Genomic DNA, 26,550 nt, shown 5'->3' on the forward strand with positions numbered 1-26,550 from the left:
GCCCACCCCTGCTGGACGCGAACATGCACGGTAGCCCCGGCAAGCTACTAAGGTTCAGGGCTAAGTCATTACGGCAGCGTATCTAGTCCACCCTGACTAACGCGGTCCTCAGGAAGGAAGCATCTGGGGGATGCTGGGGTTGGCTATGAGCAGGCAGCAAGGAAAGCAGCCGAAATGCAAAAGGACAGGAGCCCCAAGGACAGCAGCCCCTGGGACAAGCGCTCACAAAGGCTGGTCTTCAGAATCCCAGTCTGGTTTGGCTCTCTGTGCGCTGGCGAAGCACCTACTGTGTACAGGCACTCTGCGAGGCCTCACTCCCACTTTCTAAGGTGCTTTAGCACGTTATGCTACACAGGATAGCAATTCCCATTTCAAATGATAAAGAGGAAGAAGGAAAAAGGGAACTGGTTCTTTTAGATCAAACCCCAGCCCACGGGCCGAATTTGGCCTACTAAGTATTCTGGGTAAATAAAATTTTACTGGAGCGAAGCTATGTCCATTCCTGTCCGACTGTCCCTGTCCCAGGGCTGCTTCCAAACTGCCAGGGCAGGGCTGAGTGTCTTGACAGAGACTGTAGGGCCCATGAAACTGAACAGATTTCCTCTCTGGCCCTTTCCAGAAAGGCTGACGACCCTTGTCCTAGACCCACCTCACCCCCACCCAAACCCACTCTGCCCTGAGGCGTCACACCACCTCTGTCCTCCCAGCTGGGGGCCTCCTCCCTGCCACCAGGTCCTGACCATGTCACCCTGAGATCCAGGTGTCTCTAGCCCTCACTCCCTGAGCTATTTGTTTTCCTTAATCAGGCACTTACGGGGGCACTTATTAGAGGCTGTGAGAAGATCTGAGTCAATTGGTAATTAGGGAGGTTTGCAGAAAGCCTCATTAGGCCTCGCCACCTCTGCCTCCCGATGTGTCGTTTACCTGAGGGGCTTAATGAGGGACCGTTTCCAGGGAGCTCACCCTCACAGACGGCTGAACCTGGCATTGGCCACAGCGGCCCCAAGCCAGAGCTTCTCTGCAGTGACCAGGGGAGGGGACAACCTATCTTCCCACCCTCCCCTGGGAGGGACAAGACATGGTGCCCAGAGGGAAGAAAGCGCCCCTTCTCCCAGCCACATGCCCCAACTCAGCAAATGCACCAAGGCACAGGGACTGAAGGAGAGCAGTCCATGGTCACAGTGCAGAGGCATGCCATTAGGAAACTGCCCCCAAACTGGGCCATCACCAAGATATGCAACTAAGTGAAAAGAAGAAAAGGCTAGGTGCTGAAGAGTTAAAAATTAAAAAAAAAAAAGAAAAGAAAAGGGCCGGGGGAAGAGATGTACGTGTGCGCAGAGTGTCAGTTCTGGAGTGGCCGCACTGGCTGCCGTGGGAGATAGAACTAAGACCCGGGGGACTTGTGTCCACTCCCGCCATTGTGGCTGCAGGTAGGGTGGGCAGTCTTGGGAGAGCTCGGTGTCCCTGTCCCTGCCTGTGTCCCTCCCCAGTGCCCCAGGAGCTCGCTCAACCCATAGTGCAGGGAAGGTAAAGTCGGGGGTCAGTCCTTACTGGCACCCACCAGAGCACCAGGGGGCCACTCTGGATGGCGTTCACACATCTCTCGTGTGTCATGCTCATAGCTGTGGCCATGACGACACACCTGTGTGTGGATCCTCCTCCCCCAGCCTGCTCTCTGCTCTCCCCTCTGCCTGGGGTTGGCTGCCAGCACACTTGCTTGTACCTAAGTGTTTCCCTCAGGCTCTGGTTTGGGACAACCGATTTAAGACAGATGTTTGGCATTTATTCTAGAATTTTTTACTGCTTTTATACTACATGCATGTTTTCTATAAAAATAGTATTTACATAGATATTTTTTTAAAGGGGAGAGAAAAGAGCCATTGACATCTCAAACCCTGGCCCCTTCGACCATGGTTGGATGGCTAGTTCATTCCTTCCTCCTATGAGTTTAGTGCTAAGAAAAAAATGTTCTGCCTTGATCCCTGTATCCATGGCACCCAGAATTACTTGTTTCCCTTATTCCCTAGGCTGCCAGGAAACTCAGGCTACATCCAGTATTCCATTGCAGGAACCTTCCTTAGCCTAAGTTTTCTGGCACAAATGCGGCCCTTCCCCCACCCCAACTCGCACAGGGCTCCATGTGTCCCTTTCCCAGATGCCCTATGGGGAGCACCAGTGCGATTCCCTAGGGGGAAAGTTGGAGGGTGACCAGAGAGGGGTTGGGGTATTTCTTCCCGGTGTCTTCTTGCTTTGGAGCCCTTCTCTGGCAGCAGCTGTGCCCTCAACAATGACAGCTCAATGGCAGCTCTGACTCACTGCCCATCACTCTGGTTCCAGGGGTAGTGATAAGGGCTGCCAGGTAAAATGTTAGACACCCAGGTGTATAAATTTCAGATAAAGAACGAGGAAGCTTTGCATGTATGCCCAAATATTACATGGGACGTACTTAAACTAAAGGAACCCACTTAATTAAAAGTCCTTTTAATCTGGAATTCAAATTAAACTGGGCATTCTGTATTATTTGCTATCTCTGATATCCCTGGTGGTGATGGACTTCTGCTGTGGGTCTCTGGGCACGCTGAGTGCATGCCCCCTGCCCCTCACTGGGCTCTGTGGGTTCCAGAACCCTGCCCACATCTGTTAGGAGTCCCTCCGTTAAGTATGTAAAGCAGCGGGGATGAATCGTGTTTCTAGCTGAGATCCCAACAGATGCAACCAACCCCTCTGGTTCCGTCAGCCATGCAAACGTTTTGCTCCATGAGGGTCATTTTTCAAGTGGCTTCAGATTCTCTGGGGGAGCAGGATGATGTGACAGCTGTCCAAATGGTTAGATGGGGGGCTAAAGCCACCACACTTACTCAAAACTGGGGCACCCGGTGTTCCCCTGCCTTGGTCTTTGTAAGTCCCACATCAAAGGCGCCTCTCCAGGGAGTCTTTCCCACCCCGGGCCATACTGCCAGGCGCCATCAACCCCGTTGCCCCACAGCAAGTCTGCACTGTGCGACCACTCTCTGATGCCACCTGATTTAGCATCCATTTCTCCACCTGTGACTGCAGGGGCCTCACAGGTCTTGGCCAATAATGCATTTCTGCGGCCGTATCATGCACTCAGTAATTGGAGAAATGAATACATGAGGGTAAAACTCAGAAATGCAGACTGAAAGGGGCCCTCTCTGCCTCGCCCCCTTCCTAAAAACCCTGCTGTCATCAGATGCCCCTTCATCTGCAAATGCTGGGGAGTTGTGGCCTGTCACCATAAGCACCTACATCACATTCAGAACGCCCCCCATGCTCCTAATTTGCCTTACGCACGCAAGGTTTGCCCCAATTGGGCCCCTGCTCTAATGGGTTCGAGGAGCCGGGAGCCAGCTCTGGAACACTTACTGTCTTGGATTTCCCACCCGGCCCCGATAATGACTTTTCTCAGGCAAGTTTCTTGGCGGCTGCAGCTGCAGAAGAAAGTGATAGAACCAGAGACAGGTACAGTTGCCATGATACGGCCGTCGTGGTAATTTAGCCTCAGAGCTCTGGCTCCCTTGGAATAATTTAACGATCTGTCATGGGAAGGGAGGAAGGAGGACAAGTGTCGTGTGGCTTGACGTCCCCACCTCCAAAAAAATAATCTAAGTTCCCGTAGCCAGAGGAGGCCCGCGGTTGGAGAGATGGAAGAGTGAGAACATGTTTCACCAGGACCCAGGTGGGAATGCCTTACTTATCTACTTTTGGGGGAGGGAAGCAAGTGAATTAGAAAAACTGCAGGGACATCGACTGCAAACTGTGTCTTCCTCTGGCCGCCAGTCACATCCCTTTGGCATCCAGAGCCTGGAGTATCTTTCTTTAAAGTGACAGCTCGTAGAAACCTTTGACTGGCCGCCTCTCTCCCTCCCTAGGGGGCCTCTTGCATGGAAGATGAAACAGGGGCCATGACAGGAGGGCAAAACGCTGCATTCTCTGTTAAATAACAGTTTGGAAGACAGGTGTGGACAAGAAATAAAGCCACTGGCCTGGCCCAATGCCCCCTAATTTTGAGAGGAAGCTTCTTCTACTGGCTAGAGAAAACCCTTTGTTCTAAAAACCACATGTTGCTTCCTCCCGCCACCAACTCTTAGAAATAACTGGAGACTGGCGAGGTCTCTTTCGGAGCTGGTTATCCCTGCTGCACAGAAGCAAAGCCTTGGGCACACAGGACGGCACACTCTCCACCTGCTGGGGGCGCACACACGGCCTGGGTGCAGCTCGGCCCTCTGATACTGGAGCTTCTGCCCCTAAACCGGCCAGGGCCCCACTGGCTGGTCACAGAGTCCTGGTGGCCTCTGTCCTCTGGGAGATACATCTCGGATCTGTCGGCAAACATGCTCTCCCCTCTCAGAGCAGAAAGTGCTCTAGAAGCTGGGACTGTGAGACAGCAAAGGGTGGTCGTGCAGGAGATCAGTGCTGGGCTTTGTGGCTTGGGGGGAAAGAAAGAGAACCCCCTTCCTCCTGCAGGGGACAGGCACTAGGCTGCCTTAAGAGAGGCATGGGTCTCTTAGTCTCGAGGGGTCATCTGGAGTGTCCAAAAATTTTCCTGTGGGGCTCTGTGGGCAAGTCAGTGGCTCCTATGTGAAGTGGACTGAATGGCCTGGCCACCTCCACACGGGTTCATGGTTCATTATCCCACTTTGCCATAATTCTGTGTTCCAGCAACTCATCCTCTTTAGAGGTAAGGAACTGGTATGTGGCTTCTAAATACCATCACCGACTGAACAAAACCAGGGCTCCTTGGGGACATGGCTGATTCCAGGGCTGGAGGTGAGAAAGTACAAGATGAGACTGGACCCATCATCAAGATGGGGCCATGTGTCAAAAGGATGAGGTCCATCTTGAAGGGGTCCCCCCCACTGGCGAAACCGAGGACAATTCCAGCAACAAAATAAAGAATGATAATGGTTTATAACTCATTGAATAAAATAAGCCCTTATCCCACACTGATGAAAATAAAATATTATAGATAAATATTGGAGGGGGGGGGAGGATGGAGAATGGAGAAAAACCCTTCCCAAGATACAGCCACTATTAATGCAGGAGGAATGATGGAATTACAAAGTCACCCATTGGCCACCAGCTGCGTAACAAGTAATTCAGGCAAGAATCACTGGTAGAAGCTCAAGTTATTAAAGTGAGCCCGGACACAGGAGAATTTTCAAAGACTCAAAGTATCCTCCATATACTTATTAATTACAAAAGGAAAAAATATTAACGTAGTGGGAAAACCTGGCCAAATGACTTCACCGAGTCATCAAAGATACCATCACCAGCCACGCGATGGTTCTGGAGTATTTCTAGCAGAGTCACACCCTAGGCACGATGAAACACCCAACAAACACACTGGGGAATGTCCACAGAGCATCCAGTGGGGACTTTTTGAAACCGTCAGCATCACCAACAACAAAGAAATTCCAGGTAACATGTCCAAAATGAAAGGAAACTAAAGAGACACAAAAACTCAACGTAATGTGATTCTAGAGTGGCTCTTGAACTAGATTGTGTTCTGTTCTATTAATAAAAAGACATTATTAGGACAACTGGCAAAATTTTGAATAAGGTCTACAGATCAGATGATAATACCGTTTCTAGGTTTCCTAGTTTTGTTAATTGTACTGCAGTTATAAAAAGAATCTCATTTTTTAAAATACATACTCAAATATTTAGGGATAAAGAAAGTATCATCTATATAACTTACTTTCAAATGGTTCAGAAAAAAATGTGTGTGTGTGAGAGAGAGAAAATATAGAATGATAAAACGAATGTTAATTTGGGGGAATATGTGTGAAAGGTACGTGCAACTTTATAAAAGTCTTGCAACTTTGCAGCCCATACTGGCCCATGGCCTGTTTTTGTACAGCCCTCAAAATAAGAATATCTGGTTCTGCTTTGCAATTGCTTTATAAATTTCAGCCCAAACCTAGTCAGGCTTCAAACCTTGACCTTCTACATCCACATGCCAGGGGCCACTGATTCAGCTGCTGGTATAGGTTCACAAAGACGGCTTTCCACTGTTCATGTGATTTTAGATTCCTACCAGGTACAATTATTGCAATTTCCCTACATTGTACACTATTTTTTCAAAGCCTCTTTAAGAATGTTCTCTCTTAAGGTTCTCAAGAAAAACACATGAGGTGAGAGTACAGACATCAGTTCCCCTCATTTAACAGATGAGGAAACTGAGGCCCCGAGAGGAACAGTGCTCAGCAGAGCGGTTACAAGCAGGGACTGGCCTCTGCCATATCTGGGTTCTAATCTGTCTTCCCTGCTTTGCAGCTGTAGGCAAGGGACATGCCCAGTGAGTGTCATGTCCCTTCTTTATCTCCAAAATGGAGGTAAAAACTTCGATCTCAAGGGACTATCGTGAGATCCAAACATAAGAAGGGACAGAAGAGAACTTAGCTTGGCATTTAGCACATGGTCATCACTAAAAAATAGATAGATAAAAATAAACATAAAGGTCAGGGTTCTTAACAGGTGGCACTGCCCCCTGTAGGGCTTTTGGGAATCTGTGGGGGCTGTTTGGGGTCACATCGATGACTATGAGCGCTGCTGGTTTTACTGGGTGGCAACTACACATGTGAAATGCCCCACAGGTATGTGGCAGCCCCTCCCTCCATGCCACCAGCACCCCTACTCAGAACACTGGGACGCTGACAGCCCTTCTGTGGTTTCCTCCACACATTTTCTTCTGGTCCTTTCCCTACAGACCAGAGTGTCCCAACCCCATTTGTCCTGTGCACTGTAGGATATTAAGAAGGATTCCTGGCTTCTACCCACTAGATGCCAGTAGCACCCTCCCAGTTGTGACAGCCCCCAGACATTGCCAAATGTCACCACTGCTACAGGTAAACAGATGCACCCAGAGACTGCAGGTCTCTTTGGCTCTCTGGTACTCACAGGCAAGGAAAACCCGCAGGAGTGCAATGGGCACATACATCTACAACACCCACGCCATCTCAGCCCCACATCTGATCATAGCAACTGAAGCCGAAAGTCGGAGGAATTCAGACCCCACCGTGGAAGTCTGAGTAGTTTCTGGGAAATAAATGTTTTAGGTGGGAAACAAGAATGACACATGGGCTGCCTTGTCTGGTACACAGAGATTACATTCTCCTGCAGTCAATCTGCATTTAAGACTACCCCCACGGGTCCTCAATTTAAGGCAGAAGTGCGCTTGCTTCCCGAACACCAAACATCTGCTTTCTGGTGTAGCTGACATTTTTTTTAAGTAAAAAAAAAAAAGAAAACCCAAGAAAAAAGAAAAAGAAAACCCAAACAAACAACGAATTTTAAGCTGCTTAGGTAAAAGGCAGAGAACACAAAGCGTTATTTATTCCCTGCCTGGATGCACAGCTCGTGCTAACAAACACATGTGGAACGATTTATATTCTGGCTGGAGAGGAGTCGTCCAGGAGGAAGGGAAGACACTAGCATTCCGCTGCACTTCAATCAAGCGGAAGGGAAAAAAGGGAAAGAAAGAAAGGCCGTAATTGATCAGAGCGCCCCAGTTCTTAGATCTGCACCCCCTTTCTGCCTGCTTGCTCCGAGGCTGCAGCTCCCCCTGGCTCTGCGGGCTGCAGCCCAGGCAGCTGGGAGCCCGGGAGTGGTAACCTCGCTAATTCAATAAATGAACTCTGACAAGCCTAAATGGTTGTTTGGATGGATCCTCTCTGGCTCCCCCTCCCCTCGCTGCCCAAAACCTCAAATAAAATAAATTAAATAAAACACGAGACACAATCTGAGTCTTTTACGGCCGCCTTCTCTAGCGGGAGTCAGAAAAATGCTAATGATTCCGGGGCTGCCGGAGCCGAGCCAGGCTGGCTTGGGGCCTGGAGTGGCCGGGGTGTTTTCCCTTCCTCCGCTCTGCTGTTTTCTTTTCCTCCCTCGACGCCCCCTTCCTCCCTGCCTGGCTCTCCGGCGGGGGCTGGGGTGGGCTTGAATATTATTCCGAGCGCTGCCATAGGTGTCTTCAGCCAATCGGAGGCGATGGCAGCCGCTTGCACCTTGCTGACAGCTGCTGTCAAAATACTCTCACAACTGCCGGCTCGATAATAACTCGAAAATGAGATCCAAATGAGTGACTCTTCATGAGTGGAACGTGCCGCCGCTCTCCCCCACCCCACCGCCGTCTGAGTGTGGCGGGGACGCTCGGGGACGCTGGAGGGATGCTCTGGTCACCATGGAGAGACTGGTTGACAAACAAAACCCAACCCGCTCCAAGTGGTAGATTTTCCCTGTTCCGAGTCCCTTAAAGGGAGGTCCCACAGCACGAGCCCTTTCCCCAGGAATGCCACGCACTCTGGATGCAGACGGAATCTGAGTGGAACAACCCGTGGGGGTATGTCCTGGCCACCAGTCTGGAGGGGCTACGTCAGGAGCCCCGGAAAGAGATAGAGAACCACAAGCTCATTCACAGGACACATGTCACCATCGCTTGTCCCCACAGACCACAGCTGGGCTGCCAGGCTGTTTGTATTCACCCAGCCAACTCTCTTCCTAAAACTTGGGCTGCTTCTCCCACGGGGACGTCAATGTTAGCACAACTTGTTTAGAAAAGCACAAATAAACTCCAGGGAGCACATAGCGTGTGGTCAGCACTTCTCCACGTTTCTCCAGCATGGCTCAGAGCTGGCGAGCAAAGGACTCAGGCAGATCTTGAACTTCCTGCTCATTTGCCAGGGCTGGGCCGTGCCTGGGGCCACTCTCTGCTTGTCCAGGCAGGGCTGGGTTGTCCAGGTGGAGAGGCAGGGGCTGTCACCTTCACTTACTTGAGGGATAGACTACACCTCTAAAAATTGTGGAGCACACTCCATACCCACCCAGGAGGTTTTGAGGCCCTTAAAAAATATCCACCAATTTTTTTTTTTTTAAATAAACCATCTGGATTGAAGGTGCTGCTGCTTGGCTACACTAAAAGAAGCCGAAGCGATGGTAAGCAGAGTATAATTGTCCCAGGAAGTGCAACCTTGCTGCCTGGATTAAAACCTCTTCCACGCGACTCCCTTTCTTGCCACTCGTTTCCCTGCAGAAAGCCTTTGTCCCTCCGACGCGCGTCGGGTAAACATTTAGCTCATTCTGCTTGTGTGTGACAACGTGCATCCTGAAAACCTCGTCTTGTGTCACCCGTGTCTACTTTCAATAGTAAACTCCTGCAAAGAAAGGATCAGCCCGGTGTAACTTACTCTGTGAGCTGAGCCATTATGGAAGGCTTTTAAGCACTGCACTTGGAAGAACAAGAGGCTCTCAGCATCCCATGAATAGGGGAGATGCCTATTTAGGGGTTACGTCAAACCTCACCTACAAAGCCGGAGAAAGAACGCAGACTAGAACTCAGGCTCGGGCTCGGTTCTGCCACTTAACTGGCTACGGGACCTTAGGGGAGCCACTTGACCTTTCTGACTTGGTGTCTCCTCGTCTGCACACGGTGATATCAATACCAGCCATGCCTCCAGAGGTGGATAGAAAAGGACTATTGTTGCCTGGTGGGATGTGCGTGGTTTTCTTCTGCTTATGCTCAATTTCCCAGACTCGCTGGAATGGGATTCGCTTTAAAATCAGGAGAAAGAATTTTAAAAGAGTAAAAGTTTGACTTGTTAATAGAGAGATTCAAACGAGTTTTGTGTATGAGAGAGTTTTGAAATTATATAAAGTGTTGGGCAAAAAGACCATCAGAGCAGTATTGTCCCGGCTCTGTTTAATGCAATTAGATTTTAGAAAGGGTCGGCTTGGAGTTTAAGAGCAATGTTGCGCAGAGACGGGGAAAAGAGAAGGCAAAGAGCCCTTCAAAAGGTCTATTCAAAGTGAAATGGGGCTGGTGCGGTGGCTCACACCTGTGATTCTAGCATTCTGGGAGGCCGAGGCAGAAGGATAACTTGGGATGGGGACTTCGAGACCAGCCTGAGCAAGAGTGAGATCCCATCTCTAATAAAAACAAAAATTGGCCGGGCGTGGTGGTATATGCCTGTAGTCCTAGATACTCGGGAGGCTGAGGCAGGAGGATCAGTTTAGCTCAGAAACTTGAGATTGCAGTGAGCTATGATGATGCCACTGCATTCTAGCTGGAGTGACAGAGCAAGACTCTGTCTTAAAAAGGAAAATAAATCAAAACAGATAAAACTTCATAGAAACTGAATCATACAGTGTGGACTCTTTCCTCTCTGGCTCCTTTAGCTACGTTGCCCTGGCTGGTCTTTAACTCCTGGGCTCAAGCAATCCTCCAGCCTCGGCCTCCCAAAATGCTGGGATTACAAGTGTGAGCCAACCACACCCAGGCTTAAAAAGTCTTAATCATTCTGGAAGTAGGTGAGGAATCTACCTGCTTGCAGAACTGCATCTTCCTGAAAAAGCCACTCAACTATTTCTCCAAATGAAGGAAGTTCGAGGCTAGGGCTTAAAGCCTGTCTTGTCCACTACAGAGCCCAGGCTCTGGCTGAAGTGCTTCTCAGGGGCCAAAGCTGGATATATCCTCATGGGACAATGCTGAAGCCACAACCGGGACAACCACACATCCCGCAGGTGTCCCCAAACTTTCTGATACTGGACGAGGGCTGTCCCTTGCCCGAGCAAAGCTCTTCCCCAAGTCTGCTCTTCTGGCCGGAGGACAAGGCCCATCACAGGGGACATGGCCTGCAATGAGAGCCACTTAGGCCAGCAGCCAGGAGGCCCTATTAACCAGGGCCTCTGCCGGCACGCACGGCGCTGATACTCGTAATGACGAGCTGGGGCCCAGCAGGTCCCGAATCGCCTTCTGGATCATCAAGGACTCAATTATACTTCACCGAGTTCCAATGTTAAGTATATTTTATTATATTCTAATTCCTTGGAAAGCGGCCATCCATGTACCACAGGTAACTCTCCATTAACCTGAATGGTGGGCCTGCCAGGAGCCCCACCCCTCCTCTCGTCGGGTTGGAGGGAGCACTCCCAGCCTGCCAGGGAGGAGGGAGAGGAGAGCTGGTGGGAGGGACATGCAGTCAGAACCTGCCGCCTCCCATCTGAGGAACCTTCGTGGCTCTAAACCCCACTTTCCTATCTGTGAAATGGGCTGCATGATCCGATCTGCTCAGAGTGCAGAGACATGCAGGGTGTTGGGGAGGAGGCACAAAATTGGAAAGATTCCCGACATTCCCTTCAGAGACGGGAAAAGCCAGACAATACGTAAAACACGACAGCATGTTTGTCTAAATGGCCCCAGCACTATCGCATGTCGCCTATGGGCTCACATACATATGAAACGCATAACGAAAGATCTAGAGGGAAAGTAACCAATGAATCACATAAGGAGGGTGGCATGGACTAGGAGTGGCAGTGGATAAAAGGGGATTTTAGCCTTATTTTTCCTTCCAACAAGGAAAATATATCCCATGTTTCGGTTGTGAAAACTAAATTTTATTTTTAAAAAATACTATATAAAAATCCAACATATATAATTAATTTTATTCTCTCTGTATATATCTATGTATCTCTCTGTATACATGTCTAGAGACATATATGTGGAAAGACAAAAGGAGAAAGTTTGGGAGAGAGCTGTGTATGCTAGGGGCATGGTAGGGGTTCAATGAAGCGTGGAAATTTATAGTCAGGCTGAACTAAATAAGGGTGCTGCCTTTGCATGTCACAGATGACCACATATGGGCACTTATTTCTACATAGGTTAACCCATTATCTGTAGGCTAATGAGTACCCCAAACCACAAGGTGGCTGGAGGTAGCCACAATCAGGAGGGCAATGAAAACAAAACAAAGGAAACCAAACAGAAAAATCTGAGGCCCTGGGTGCACCCATCTTCCCTGTAACACTCTTTGCTTACCTCAGCACAGGGAAAACCAGGAGAATCCTCCAGAATGCAGCAGCCTCCTCACTTACAACAGCTCCCAGGGATCTCTGGGCCGGGGGCGTGGGAGCCAGGAAGGCTTAGGCCAAGGCCTTCCCATAGGCTCCGCCTCCCATGGGAAGAGTCACACCCGGCCACTCCCACAGGGTCCACCTCATAAGAGGAAATGCTCCCTGGCTCCAGACCTGGAGCCCAGCTCTGGCCCTTGCCAGGAAGAGCGGGAAGCATGGACATTCCGGTGACAAGAATTAATCTTCTCCCGAGACTTTATGTTTTGGAGGTTCTTGTGTCACCCCTTAGCGAAGACCGCAGGTAGCATGGGGTTTTCCCAAAATCTAGGCTGTGAAATCAATGTTCTCAATTGCAGTTTACAAGAGAACAGAGGTGAAGAGAGGGGAGGTGGAAGGACAGTGAAAAACCCTCGATACCAATGCTAGCCCCACACAAATGAGAGAAACGAAACGTATGAAGGGTTGAAGCAAAATGGAATCTTGGGGCCTGCATAGCCTTTCCGGCTCTATTATAACAAAATAACCTCTACTATTTATTGAGCACTGATTTTGCACTATACACCAGGCTGCAGATTCCCAAACCTACTTAGTTCATGGTGCCCTTGGTGTCTCAGTAGTTTTTTTCATGCCCCCCCTAGGCCAAAAGACATACCTAACAGTTTACTAAGTGGTTAGGGCTAAAAAGTTTGAGAGGCGTAGTTCATACCATCTCTGACAAATGTGACTGTTCCTCTCAATTTTGAAATATTCCACAGTGCAGCTGTCAGTTCACTGAGGCACACCAAGGTGCCTCTCTGCACACAGTTTGGGGACCATTGCTACTGGGCTAGCTGCTTTACTTTCATTACCTTACTGAATCCTCACAATAGTCCTGGCAAGTAGTTACTGTGATCCCCATTTTACAGACTCAGGCCCTGAGAGCCTGTCCTGTTAAAATGACTTGTCCAAGTGTGACAGCTGGAGGCAAGATTTAAACCACAATCATCGGATGGACTCCTAGGGCTGCCACATTTGGTTGCACAGGTTGAAGACTGCACAATTCTAGAGGCTGCCACTCCCGCAGATTACAGCACTGATGATCTGAACCACTATGCTAACATTTGGCGTTTGATTTAGCACAAAGCCTCCAGCTATAACAGTCCTTCTCTTGTCACCGAGCAACCTTTTGCTTTGACTTCTAAGATCACCTTATTGGAGCCTGCGGCCACATCCTGTTCTCAGGCAAACAGGCTGACAGGACACGCTAAGGAGCACCAGAAACTTCCCCTAATCTTGGCGGCCAAGTAGCAAAACAACTAACTCTGATAGGAAAACTGCATCAAATCAGCAGTATTTCAACCACAGGTGGGCTGGGCAGGGAAAAAGATCTACAGGTTTAAGTGAACCTGACAAGTAGCTTGGACCTGAAATTTGGACTAAGCTGAGTCAACTTCATCGAACAGTTCTCTAACCAAAATCTGCTGCCTCCATGTCTGTGTGCACCTATATATGGGTAGAACAGGGCGGGGTGGTGGTGGTGGTGGAAGATTTGATATTTTTGTGAGATAATTTTTAAATTTTCTGTTCTTATTCAGATAGTCTAATTTTTGATATGTATTTACACACGCGCATCGTAACAATACTGTAAAGAGATTTCAGTGCTTGTATTGGACGTTGGGGACAGGCAAGTGACATCCTAGCACACTGGATTTTCAGAGTTCCTAGTAACCTGAATTCAGACAAGTGCTGGGTGAATCCCGTGATCCCAGGGCACCAAGTGTGCAGGCACGCTGACCTCCAAAGACCTGTGCTTTACTCTAGTTGGTGTAGATGCTATAGTGTTGGGAATCTGTCCTTATACACACACCAACTTGTGATAACAGATCAATTAGCCGGGCTGAACAAATGAAACATCTTACTGTTCCCAATTCCAAGAGTAATTGGTTATCCATTCATCAGTAATTCCAATAACACTACAATGCCAACTTTTATTTCTTTTTTTTGTTTGTTTGTTTTTTTGAGACAGAGTCTTGCTTTGTTGCCCAGGCTAGAGTGAGTGCCATGGCGTCAGCCTAGCTCACAGCAACCTCAAACTCCTGGGCTCAAGCGATCCTCCTGCCTCAGCCTCCCGAGTAGCTGGGACTACAGGCATGCACCACCACGCCCGGCTAATTTTTTCTATATGTATTAGTTGGCCAATTAATTTCTTTCTATTTATGGTAGAGACAGGGTCTCGCTCTTGCTCAGGCTGGTTTCAAACTCCTGACCTCGAGCAATCCGCCCGCCTCGGCCTCCCAGAGTGCTAGGATTACAGGCGTGAGCCACCGTGCCCGGCTTCAACTTTTATTTCTAAGGGATCGAGATGGCTTTATAGAACATACTATGCGACGCTGCATTAAATGAGGCATTTGACGACAGGTCTAGATTCAGATAAGTGAGAGGTCAGATTACACTGAACTGGCAGAGAGCCTTCAGTGCAGTATCCCATCCTGCGCACGCACGTCTGCGCACACACAGGCATTCTTTGCATTAGTATTACTGATGTAAAAGCACCGAAACAGATTATAGATCTAGACCTGAGGCTACATCTTTCTAATATTAAAACTCATGTTCTGAATTTAGTTTCTGCAAAACGACATCATCCATCACACTAAAATAATGTTGTTAATTTGAATTTTATTGATTTTAAATTTTGTTTGTATTTAACTTGGAAATGTGTTTTGGTTTTATGGTCCTAAAAGCAGCATAAGCGTGATTGTCAGTTTATTCTGAGTTTCACATTTGTACATGGTTAAGTAACATAATAATAAATATATTTGCGTTGCCACTGTGGGGAAGGACTGTGAGATTTTTTTTTTTCATTAAAAGGGCTCTTTCTTTCTTTTTTTTTTTTTTTTTGAGACAGAGTCTCACTTTGTTGCCCAAGCTAGAGTGAGTGCCATGGCGTCAGCCTAGCTCACAGCAACCTCAATCTCCTGGGCTCAAGCAATTCTGCTGCCTCAGCCTCCCGAGTAGCTGGGACTACAGGCATGCACCACCATGCCCGACTAATTTTTTCTATATATATTAGTTGGCCAATTAATTTTTTTCTATTTATGGTAGAGACGGGGTCTCACTCTTGCTCAGGCTGGTTTTGAACTCATGACCTCAAGCAATCCACCCACCTCGGCCTCCCAGAGTGCTAGGATTACAGGCATGAACCACCTCGCCCGGCCTAAAAGGGCTCTTTCTATATTGTTTAAGTTTGAGAAGCACTGAGAGGGCCCCTGATTTCCTGAAATGTTCCTTTAGGATACGAAACTCCTTCGGAGATGATCACGTAGGGAGCTTCCTCACTTCAGTTTCCTCGGGGAGGATCCGAAAGGTAAGGTGACTTTCCTAAGAGCGTGCAGCTAGTTAGTAGCAGGGCTAGAAGCAAAAGCCTAGTTCCCCTGGCTCCTTGCACAGTTCTAGTGTATTCTAGAAGTCCTAGGCAGGAGCCACAGTAGATATGGCAGCTACCCAGGGCCGGGACTAATACCAAGTGCTTAACTAACATCCCTAACCTTGTACCTTACAGCAAGCCAGACCCTGCTGTTAATCCTGCTGTTAATCCATAATTTTATAGAGACAGACATCGAATCACAGAGAAGTCATGAGACCAAGATCACTAAGTCAGCACGAACCTGGCCTCTAGCCTGAGGGTTTTAATGGGGTGAGCCTTGTCCTCACCTGCCCCTAAGCCAAGACAGTTCCTTCCCTTCCTGGAGTTCACGTTTGTTTTTGTAACCCAGCACCTGGCACAGCCTCTGCCTCATTAGAGATGCTTAGTAAATATTTGCTAAACTGATGAGTTATTTCTTAACCGAAGAGCAGCGTGTTGAGACCTCCCTTTTCCGAGGAAAGCTCTGAGGCCCATGAGCAGGCAGAGCTGCTCCTCCAGGGAAGTCTCCCAAGCTGTCCTGCAGCTCCCTGTCACCTCTCAGCACCCAGGATGCTGGGAGACACAGAGACAATGCCCAGCTCCAGCAATGAGCCAGCGGCGGCCCTCCGAGCGAGCCCAGACAAAGCACGGAGACCTTGCAGCTGAAAAGGCGCTGAATGGGGAGAGGAGGTGTGAAAGCGCAAGTTGCAGGGACTGCTTGGATGGGAGGCGAGGAATCGGGGCACACAATGCCACTCTACCCCCAGGGACCCGTGTGCTCTTCCTGGGATGCCCTGTTCCACTGTCTAAGCTTTTGTCACCCACTCTGGAATCAGTGTAGGTGTGGAGCGAGGGAAAATGCCAGCTGCAGCAGACGACTGAGTCTGGGAGTCTCAGAGAAAGGAAGAAAACAGCAGCAAAAAACCCTTCTCAACTTGCAGGGTTAATTATTATTGTTATTTTTTTTTAAGGAGGGAAGCTAAGGAGCTGCCACAGTTTGGGTTTGCTCTACCAGTTAGTCTGGCGCAGGGAAAGGGCCTCGTGCAGGTAAACACATACTCTTAGGCAAACACCTGAAGCTGTTTACCTATCAAAGACGCTGCTTCTGCTGCTGTGACAGACATCACTAATCAATTACGACGCCACTCTCCGCAGAGACTAAACAGTCTCACAATGCTCTCATACAGGATTCTAGGCAGCCATGACCAACGGCTTTGTGTTGGCTTGGAAATGGTTGGCCTAGCCAACCCCCTCATGGATTCATTCAACAAATGGAGGCCCGAGAGATCATGCAACCACCCGAGGTCACAGAGCAGGGGCCAGGCCAAGCTGGGCCAGCATTAAGGTCTCCTGACTCCCTGGCTGGTGTTCTTCTCACTTGGAAAATCACACTGGCTCCCTTCCCAGCTGACAGCCGACTCCTGATGACGGAGGAACCAGGGTAGCATGAGGAACGAGAACTCAGACAACCTAGGTATCTGCTCTGAGCAAGTGGCGCTCACTCTGGCTAGAGCAGCGGTAGCTTTTACAGCCTCTGCCCGTCCCTGGTGGACAGACTCGTAGGCAGGGAACAGGATAATTAAAAAGGAGAAGAGCCTGAAATAGGTTTTCTGCAAAGCGGGCCTCTCCAGTGAGGAAAGTATCACCCAGTTCACGTCCCCACCAAACTCCTTGGGGCGGTACTCCCCGAGATCTTAAATCGGGACAGGCATGCTCGTAGACACGTGGCTTTGTGCCTGTCCTGCAACGCCGAGCTGCCTGGAGAGACAGAGAGGCTAGGGAAGTGACGTGCTGGTTTCCTAGCTCTCTGGAAAGAGTCTAGAAAGAAACACTTCTCCAAACAGTGTTTCCTCACACTGCCAACAGCTCAAGCTTAATATTTTTCTACCTTCTTTGCAGTACCAGGTTCATGCATGAACCTACTAAATAAAAATAGATCCTAGATAAAATATACTTACTAGGCCAGCCTTTTTATTTCCCTGGGTACAATTGGCCTAGATTTAAGTAATAAAGTGAATAAACGCTCTGTATGGAGTACAAACGTTGGGATAATTTCTCTTCCCTTCTGGCGACTATGTGGCAGCTGAATATTAATATCCTTGTGACCAAAGGCCCAGACCACCTGCAGCGACCCCTAAGTCCAGAGCGTTCTCCCTTCTTTGACCCCACAGGCTCTATGGCTGACATATTCTGGGGTGGAAGTTTCACTTAGGGAGTAAGCCCGGTCTCCCACTCCATCAGCAATTCCTTCTTAAGCATCCTTAACAGACAGTCGCCCTAGATTCCACTTGTTTAACTCCTGATGATGGACAACTCACTACTGCAGAAAATAGCCTTTTCTAATCTTTTATGCTTTGGGTTATTCATTTTTGAAAACTTTTAAATTTTGAGATAATTATAGATTTAAATGCTGTTGAAAGAAAGCCTGTATATACCTTTCACCCGGTTTCCCTCCATGGTAGTAAATATCTGGCAAAACTACAGTACAGTATCATAGTCAGAAAATTGACATTAATACAGTCATTGACCTTAATCAGACTTCACCAGTTTTACATGCATTCATCTGTGTGTATTTAGTTCTACGCAATTTTATTATGAGTAGATGTGCGTGACCACCACAATGGGGACACAGAGAGGTTCCATCACAGGTCCCTTGTGCTACCCTTTGATAGACAGAGCAGCCTGTGAAATGTCCAGGATACATTCACATTTGTGGATTTCACATCCGTGGATTCAACCAACCATGGATCAAAAATATTCAGAAGGGACTTGAGCATCTCTGGATGTGGGTGTCCACGGGGGTCCCCCATAAACACTGAGGGACAACTGAGTGCAGGCAAATCCTTAGAGACAGGATTAGCCTAGACAGGGTTAGCCTTCCTAACCCCTGGCAACCACTCATCTGATTGTCACCTCTCTAATTGTGTCATTCCAGCAACATTACATAAATGGAATCACACGGTATATAACCTTTTTGGAATTAGCTTTTTCCATTCATCTCTCTGTAGAGTAATCCAGGTTGACTCTTGAATCACTGGTTTGTTCCTTTTCACTGCCGAGTAGCATTCCATGTTTTGGATGTGCCACGATTGGTTTAGCTATTTTCTCACTGAAACGCATTTGGGGTTGTTCCCCAATGTTGGGCCATTATGAATAAAGGTGCTGTGAACATTCATGCATACGTTTCTCTTTTGATAATTCTTTCTTTGGTAATAGCTCTATGGAGATACAATTCACATTTTGTACAATTCACCCATTTAAAGTGCACAACTCAATGGTTTGTAGTATATTTATAGAGTTGGGTGACCATCACCACAATTTTAGAACATTTTCATCACCTCAAGAAGACATCCTGTACCCTGTAGCCATCATTTTTCAATCCACCTTCCCCACTAAGCAACCGCAAATCTACTTTCTGTCTCTAAGGATTTGCCTGCACTCAATTGTCCCTCAGTGTTTGTGGGGGACCCCCATGGATACCCAAATCCAGAGATGCTAAAGTCTCTTCTGAATATGTTTGATCCATGGTTGGTTGAATCCACAGATGTGGAATCCGCGAATACGAATGTATTCTGGACATTTCCCATAAATGGAATCACACGGTATGTGGTCTTCTGCGTCTGGCCTCTTTCACCTGCATATCCACGTTGTGGCCTGTGTCAGTGCTTCGTTCCTGCTTACGGCCAAATAACATCCCTTCGTGTGAACATACCCTATTTTGTTGATCCACCTATATCAGCAGATGGATGTGTGAATTGGTTTTGTGTGAACATAAGTTCTCATTTCTCTGGTGTTGATGCCCAAGAGTGTGGTTGCTGGGTTGTACGGGTGAGTGCATGTTTTGTTTTGTAAAACTGCCCAAACTCTGGAATTTTCCAGGGTGGCTGCACCATTTTACATTCCCACCAGCAATGTGTGAACGATCCAGCTTCTTTGCAGCCTCGTCAGCATTTTGTGTCACCGCTATTTTTTATTTCAGCCATTCTGACAGGTACACGTGTATTCATTTGTTTTTACCCTCAGCAGAAATCCGATTCTCGCTAACACTTGCTGTGAGTCAGCGCCCTGAATGCTCCTCTCGGGCATTCCTTCTGTCGGCCGGCCGGCCCTAGTTCCTCTACCCTGATGTAATCTGGGTGGCTTATGTTTCTCCCTCCTAAAACAAGGAGCCTTGCATTTAAAGTTGGATTTGAGATGTGGCCGTGCCGCAGCGGAGGTAAGAGCTCTGGGGTCTGGACCACGTGGTTCTGTTGAGCTGCTGTCCACAGCTGGACAACAAGAACCCTGGAGTCTAGCAAGAACTCCAGATCGTTTCTCCTAAACAGAAAGATATCACGCAAGGACGCTTCCATTCTGTCTTTGGGCCATTCCCTTAGTGGAATCGACTCCATGGCATTTTGTAGTTTCTGCCTTGTAACTGTGCTCATCTTCCTTTCCTCGGGCTGTGGTTATCCTGAGGATGGGAGGGGCTCTTTGAAACTGGCACAGTGCTGAGCTCCCAGTAAGCACGCGTAAGTATTTGTGGACTAGCATCATGGATGTAAAACCTCAGGGGTGACGATTGCTGAAAACAGGCATATTGTACAGGCTGAACAGATATGTGCTGAATTAACAGGCACAGGAAAGGGTTAAAAAGCTCTTCCCTTAGATTCGTGATGGGAAAGGTAGTACAGGAAGAGTAGCTGGGAGTGCAGATACGACTCTGCAACTTGCTCAGGGTTTTATGGCTGGGAAGCCATTCTGACTCATGAGCTTGGTTCTGCAGACTTCTTTGGGGAGGAACAAATGGATTCCCGAGCACACGAGCACTTCAGGCCCTGCGGGGCCCTTTGGTAAGGTGCTGAGCAACGTCAGCAGCTGTTGTCAATGGCGCTTCGATCATGCCAGTAAGGACCATCAATACGGCAAACGCTGGTGCCACAGCTGATGTGCATGGATCCCCACAGGAATGCCCCCCCCCGGACCTCCCAAACACGTGCAAACACACAGGCAGATGAGTTGAGGCATACAACTATGGCACCACAACCGTGGCCAGTGGTTAGTGTGTAAGTGCAAGGAGAGGGCAGGTGTGTGCAGAGCAGGATGGTGAGGGACTCACATACTGCCAGGGTGACACCTCCCTCAGACTGCCCTGCCCCCACATGGCACATCACCCAGCTGGCTGCTCAGGACCCAAAATGAATCCAGGAGGTGTCTGCGATCCCTCTCTCTGCTGTAGCCCTCACCAAAGCCACCACCAGCAAGTGTAAACCCAAGCTGCCCTGGTGCCCAACATCTACCATCAACGCCTGGCCCAAGCCACAGTCGTCTCTGGCCCGGGCGACTCATACACCTCCTTGTAGGTCCCTTCACGAGACCGTTCACAAAAGGAGGTCAGTGAAGCCCAGAGACCTGAATCTCGAAGGGCCAAGCACAGCCCGGGCGATCGTGAGCAGGAACAAAGACGCTGGCTGCGCGGTCCATTACAAAGGCTCTGTAATTAAGACTGTGCTATTGGCACGGGCAGACAAACAGACCCGGGAACGGATTAGAGAGTCCCGAGCAGACCCTCACATACAGTCACCTGATTTATGACAAAATCAATGCTGCAGGGCGGAAGGGAAAGGCTGGTCTTTGCAATAAATAACATTGGGCCAAATGAATATCCACGTGGGAAGAAAATGCTCCTCGGTCTCTACCTCACGCCATACCCGAAAATCAATTCCAGATGGATTGCATACCGAGAGGTGAAGGGTCAGAGGTTTTAGACAAAAACACAAGACACCACCTTTGTGAGCTTGGAGGCTGCAAAGGTTTCTTAAACAGGACACAAAAAGTTCTAACCGTGATGGGAAAGAAACGACAATTTGACAGTATCAAAGTGAAGAGCTTCCATTCAAAGGACATTATCAAGAGGGTGCAAGCCACCCAGAGAACAGGAGAGAGAGATGGCAATCACACATCCACCAAAGGACTTGGACCCAGGATATAGGGAATTAATAAGAAGTAATTAGAAGATTAATAAGAAAAATTAATTTAAAAATCATACAACCCAATTTTTTCAAAATGGGCAAAAGACTTGAATAGGCATTCCACAAAAGAAGGTATCTAAACGGCTTGTAAACACATGAAAACACATCTGCTTTCCTTGGCTACCAGGAAAGCACAATTGGGACCACAAAGTGTAGCCAATGTATACCCACTAGAGTGGTTAAGAGAAAGACAGACAAGGATAATACCACGTGTAGGTGAGGACTAGGGGCACCAGGTCACTCATACACACGCTGGTGGCGAAAGTGCAAACTGATGCAACTACTTTGGAGACCCAAGCGGCGAGATTTACTAAAGTTGACACATGCACACCCCATGACCCAGCAATTCCACTCCTCCACATGTGCCCTACAGAGACGCATGCATGTGGCCACCTATGGGAGGTTCACAGGCGTGGTATTTGAAATGGCTAAGAAACTGCAAAGTACCCAAATGCTCATCGGTGAAACGGACAGATATGTTGTGATATGCATTCACACAATGGAATGAATACTAAATGGCCACAGGCATGAACAAATTACAACTGCACTGTAACAACATGGGTGAATCTCAGAAATAAAACGTTAAACAAAGAAGCCCAACACAAAAGAGCAGCTATGTTTTGTCTCCACTTACATGCAGTACAAACACAGGCAGCATCAACATGTGCTTCGGGAAGTCAGGACAGTGGCTGCTCTTGGTGGGGCAGTGGTGACTGGGAAGGCAGCATTGGGCAGGGGCCAGATAGGAACGTCCTGTTTCTCCACCTGGGTACCAGGCACACAGGTGTGCTGAATTTGTGACCGCTCACCACTCCGCACACGTATGATGTCGCACTTTCTGCATGTATGTTATGTATCCATTGAAAAGGGCCAGCTGTTCCTGCCATGGGGCTTGGCACTGGCTGCCCCCAGACCTGCACGTGACTCACTCCCTCACACCTGCAGGTCGCTACTGGAATGCCCCCTCCTCAGACAAGCCTTCCCTGACCACCCAATCTAAGACACCCCGAACTGGGTGAACGGTGTCCCCCACGTTCGTGTCCACTTGGAACCTGTAAATGTGACCTTGTTTAGAACTGGGGCCTTTGTAGGCGTAACCAAGGTAACACGAGGTCGCACTGGTTAGTGTGGGCTGTAAATGCAATGACTGGTGTTCTTATGAGGAGAAGGCACACAGAGGAAGAACACTATGAGATGACGGGGCGGAGCTCGGACGAACACAGCTGCAAGCCAGGCGACACCACAGATTGGCGGCGACCACTGGCAGCTGGGAGAGGCAAGGAGGGATCCCCCTCTGGAGCCTTCAAAGAGCACAGTCCTGCCCACACCTCGAGTTTGGGCTTCTGGCTCTCAGAACCAGGAGAATAAGTGTCAGTTGTTTTGTGGCACGCACGCTGCACGGGAAGCTAGTACGGGCTCTTGTCCCCCCCCCCTAGAGCCCTCGGCCACCATGTCGTAGGAGTTATTTGCTCATTTGCTGACTCCCCCGCCCCGACTAGGATATAAGTGCCACGAGAGCAGGGACTTTGCTTTATCCGCGGCTGCCTCCCGAGCTGAGCAAGGCGCCTGGCGAGGAGAGGCTGCGCAAATACTGGCATGGGAGTGGAACAATCTGTGCTTGACACTCCCCCTACACGGAGGGGACGCGTGCCTTCCACCCTTTCAGCCTCAGCAGAGCAGGAACGGCAGGGACACCCCGATGAGCAAATGGTCAGACAGAAATGACCTGCCGAAGTGAACCCAGCAAGTCCCTGAGCCGGACTTCACACCCGGTCCTCCAAGGGGACAAGGGGGCTGAAGTTTTATCTATAACGCCTGTGTGTTCTATAACAGGGAAGAAGAAAATACTGTCTTTGTGTAACTGAAACCAGAAGACAAACCCACAAACTCCGCTCTCTGACCCTGGGTCCCCGACATTTTTAGGGCATCCACATCCCCACCTAGATCCTGTGTTTCACTTAGTCCAGGGGTCGGCAAACTTGCCCCATAAAAGGCCAGAGTCGACGTCTCGGTTCTGTGGCCCACCTCTGTCGCAGCCCGAGCTCTGCTGCGGTAGTGCCGAGGCCGCGGGGGAAATGAACGAGGGTAGCAGATGGCCAGTGACGGTGATGGCCCCGGCCCAGGGCCTCTCTCGGGAGGAGATGTCCACACAGGCGAGGGGCACCTGGGGACAGCTGCGCCCTCCTCACCCATCCCTTTGGGAACCTGGCTAAGGGCTTCCCCTCCCCACACACCTCCTTCAAGTCCCGTCCTGGTCCTGGCTGGCTCTTGGGAACTGGCCAAGCTTGTTTTTTTGCAGAGCTTCAGCGGAGAGAGCCCCGAGTCTCCACTGAGAGCAGATTAAAGGGCTGGCAGCTTTTGGAAGACCACCACTGACAGTGACCCCACCCCTGGGCGAGGGGGTGAGGGACAAGCAAGCTGTCCTCAGCCCTCCCCCACGGTCACAGCCACTGAGAGAGGAAATGAGGAGGCCAGGGACTGACCGGGCGCTGTCCACAAAGCAGGCAAAACAGGTGTGGAGGGGACAGGAGACAGGAGACACAGCCATGTAATTAAGGCCTCCAGACACCTGTTGTGAACTCGCCCATTCACACCCTAGCAGGTGGTTCACACCTCTGAGAAAGAAAATAGCAGGAAAAAAAAAGAGCTGGGATGAAAGAAGAGAAGTGGCTCTCCATCTGTAGCCTGCAGCCTGCCCACATCCCTGACCCTTGGGGATGGTGTTAGGGGGATGGGGTGGAGGTCCAGAGGGAGAGCAGGCTGTGCTGCTGCAGAGCTGTGTGCCCCCAGGCAAACTCCTGAACCTCTCTGTGCCTCACAAGCCCCCTCTTTACCAGGATTCCATAGAGTAGGTGTGAGCTGAAGTGGCCTCACTTTAAACCGCAATCACTGCAGCTGCACTAAGTGTGCCGACTCTTCGCTGTTCCCAAAGCTAATCCTTACAACTGCTCCAGAGACTGTGGCCTGGAGGTCTATGCCCATTTGCAAATGAGGAAACGAGACACAGAGTGGGTAAGTAACTTGCCCAAGGTCACACAGCTAGGAAGTGGTGGAGCTGGGACATGAACCCAGCAGGCTGGCCCCAGGCAGTGTGCTCTTAATCTTACTGCACTGCAGATGTTAGGGCCACCACCCCGGTCATCTCCTTGATGTGGGATATATGACATTTCTATTGCACAGAGATGCCTGTTATGTGTGGGATCCCTGACGCATCACATGGGCTCTTGTAAGGGAGGTTTTGAGGAAGGGAACGGGGGCCAGAGAGGGGCTGGCGGGTGAGGGAAGACAGTAAAGAGGGACGGTGGGAACTCAGAGCAAGTGCTCTGTCCGCAGGAGTGGCAGCTGAGGCCACGCCAGTCCAGGCCTGACACAGTCAGATCTTCTGATTTTCCAAGAGTTAGAAACAGGCGTTGTACAGGAACCCCATGTTTTCCAAATACGGGACACTAATTTACCCCAGCCACCCACCCCCAGCACCATGTGGGCTCAAACACACAACGTGCAGGGGTGCACCGGGCCTGCTCGTTTGTCACCTCTGCTCTAAGGGGGTGGTGAGCAGGGAGGCGCTGAGTCAGGGCCAGCCGGCTTCTCCAGAGTGACTGGAGGCCCCCAGGGTGGCGAGACAGGCGCAGGACGCAGCATAGTACCACCAGCCCATTTTACAGAAGCAGAAACTGAGGCTAAGGGACTAGTTTGGGACCCATACGCAGTGAATGATATAGGGCTTCCTACTCCCAGGATGCCCCCAATGAGAAGACTAGGGACGTGGCCTCCCTGCTCTGGTCGGGCTCTAACTAGCTGGTTGGTGACTGGTTTTCTGTCTCCACATCTGTAAAATGACACAGTCATCAGAGACTGAGTTTGAGGATTCTGTGGCTTGGGAAATATTTACCAGGACAGCCCCTTGAACAAAAGGAGGAAAAAGCAGCTGATAACCTGGTCTTTCCCAGAACAGGGAAGCAGACTTTCAGCGTGTGCTATCCTCGTAGGCAATTTTCTCTCAGGGGGACACACTCAAGGGGGTAATCACCTGAGACCCCTACCAAGAAGGTCACCTTCTCACAGACATCCACCTGACTCCTAATGCCAGGAAGGCAAAATAAACCTCTCAGTAAAAAGGAAGGGGCCGGGCGTGGTGGCTCGCACCTGTAATTCCAGAACTCTGGGAGGCTGAGGCGGGAGGATGGCTTGAGCTCAGGAATTCGAGACTATCTTGAGCAAGAGCGAGACCCTTTCTCTACTAAAAGTAGAAAAATTAGCTGGGCATGGTAGCATGAGCCTGTAGTCCCAGCTATTGGGGAGGCTGAGACAGGAGGATTGTGTGAGCCCACAAGTTTGAGGTTCCAGTGAGCTATGAAGATGCCATTGCACTGTAGCCTGGGCAGTAGAGCAAGATCCTATCTCATATATATGTACATATTCATGAATAAATAAATAAATAATAAAGTAAAATAAAAAAGAAAATTCACTGTCCCTGTGCAAAAACTATTAAGCGTTTCCCGATGGTGAGCGAGCACAGCATGAAACCGAGCACAGGGCGTGTGTGACTGCTGGTCACAGGCCCGTGAGGTCAGCCCTGCTTGCACAATGTCCCTCCTGGAAGGCTGATGGCATTCCCTTCCAGAACCCGGGTGGCTCAAACCAAGGCTGCCTCTCGGAATACGACAGAAACGGGCAAGCCGAGGTCCTCCTGAGAACAGCCCTTTCCCTCTCTGTGGCCCAGTTCCCTCATGTAGAAATCAGGTGCAACAGCAGTCCTACCACGGCGGGCGTGGGGGCAAACTGATGCCGAGAGCGTGGGGACGAGGGCAGAGTGCCCCTTGCTTCTTCCCAAGTGCCATGGGCATCGGACATCTCTGCTTCTCACCTTCATTCTCACCATTCGGAATGTGGGCGGGAGCGGGGCCCCATCCAGCGCCTGAGGTCTGCACGCATGTGCAGGGCAGCAAAAGGCCCTGAACGCTGACTCTGCATTAGGGAACAGACCTAGGCCCTACCCAGGGCCTCCACAGAGAGGGGCCGGGGTCTCTCCTGAAATGGCCGTCAGCCCGGTGGCCAGCACAGGGCCTGGCACAGACGATGCACTTGCTATGGGCAGTGTCCCTCTGAAATGATCCGGGGGGTGACGACTCCTTCTTGAGCCAGGACAATGGGTGGGGAGTGGTTCCAAGCCAGGGCTCTGGGTCAGACTGACTTAGACCCAAATCCCGGCTCAGCTCTGCGGTCCCAGCAGGACACTTCATCTCCCTGAGTCTAAGTCCAGGTGCGAAAGGGACCACAGCAGCCCTC

General features: G+C 49.7%; 1 protein-coding gene across 2 annotated transcripts in view; it reads right to left on the minus strand.

Moving 5' to 3' along the window:
- Positions 1-26,550, minus strand: part of RBM19 (RNA binding motif protein 19) — a 130,995-nt gene that overhangs the window by 62,771 nt on the left and 41,674 nt on the right. The gene's annotated exons all lie outside the window — the stretch shown is intronic.

The sequence above is a fragment of the Microcebus murinus genome, chromosome 22 (assembly GCF_040939455.1).
Source record: "Microcebus murinus isolate Inina chromosome 22, M.murinus_Inina_mat1.0, whole genome shotgun sequence".
Classification (NCBI taxonomy): Eukaryota; Metazoa; Chordata; class Mammalia; order Primates; family Cheirogaleidae; genus Microcebus; species Microcebus murinus.